Here is a 1,376-nt window from a genome sequence, read left to right on the forward strand (position 1 = left end):
GAGCCCAGATAAACGGATTTAAACAGAAAGACAATGAGTCTCTTTTCGAAGCATGGGAAAGATACAAAGACATGATGAGACTTTGCCCACACCATGGTTTGGAAGACTGGTTAGTAATTCACACATTTTATAATGGTCTCTTATACAATACAAGGTTAACAATAGACGCCGCTGCAGGTGGTGCACTAATGAACAAACCTTATGCTGATGCTTACCAGCTTATCGAGAGCATGGCCCAAAACCACTATCAGTGGGGAACCGAACGAACAACAGTGGAAAAACCTCAACCGAAAACTGGCATGTACGAGATAAGTAACCTTGATCACGTCAATGCAAAAGTGGATGCTTTGGTCCAGAAAATTGAAAGTTTAAACGTATCACCACCAACCGCCGTGGTTGCTATAACTCAGAATTGCGAGGTCTGTGGAATCCAAGGCCACACTCCTGCGGAATGTCAACTCTTGACTGGAATCCAAACAGAGCAGGTAAACTATGCTCAAGGAAGCCCCTATTCGAATACCTATAACCCAAATTGGAAGAACCATCCAAACTTTTCATATAAGAGTAATAATGCTTTATACGCACCTGGACAGTCTCCGAATCAAACCCCATCTATACCTCCGGGATATCAGAAACCAAATCCTAACAATAATACCCCTAGAAAATCCAACTTGGAAATCATGATGGAAAACTTTATAGCTTCCCAACAACAAACCAATAAAGATTTCTTAAACCAGAACATACACACTGGCGAACAACTTAAACAACTAGCAAGCAAAGTAGATGCCTTGGCTACCCATAACAAAATGCTGGAAACACAAATATCTCAAGTAGCTCAACAACAAGCACCTACTGCTGCACCAACTGGTACATTCCCTGGACAGCCCCAACCTAATCCGAGAAGCCAAGCTCATGCAATTATATTAAGAAGTGGAACGGAAGTGGAAGGACCGTCTGATCCAAGGATAGAAAACCAAAACCCTAAGAAATCTACTGAGGAAAGTGAACCTAAGGAAAAGGAAGAGAGTAATAAGGAAACCCTAGAAAAGAAGGAACCTTATGTACCTCCACCACCTTATAAACCACCTATACCTTACCCTCAAAGGCTTGTTAAAACCAAAGATGTAGGCCAATTTAGAAAATTTGTTGATCTCCTTAAGCAATTAAACGTTACAATTCCATTTACCGAAGCTATTACGCAGATGCCCTCATATGCTAAATTCTTAAAAGAAATTCTTTCTAATAAAAGGAAACTTGAGGATAGTGAAACCGTTACACTCCCTGCCGAATGTAGCGCTATAATCCAAAACATGCCTCCTAAACTCAAGGATCCGGGTAGCTTCTCTATACCCTGTCACATAGGAAAATTTGTCATC

General features: G+C 41.0%; 1 pseudogene; it reads right to left on the reverse strand.

Moving 5' to 3' along the window:
• Positions 1-100, reverse strand: LOC127108844 (uncharacterized; annotated as a pseudogene).
• Between the last annotated feature and the right edge of the window lie 1,276 nt (positions 101-1,376).

The sequence above is a fragment of the Lathyrus oleraceus genome, chromosome 7 (assembly GCF_024323335.1).
Source record: "Lathyrus oleraceus cultivar Zhongwan6 chromosome 7, CAAS_Psat_ZW6_1.0, whole genome shotgun sequence".
NCBI classification, from domain to species: domain Eukaryota; kingdom Viridiplantae; phylum Streptophyta; class Magnoliopsida; order Fabales; family Fabaceae; genus Lathyrus; species Lathyrus oleraceus.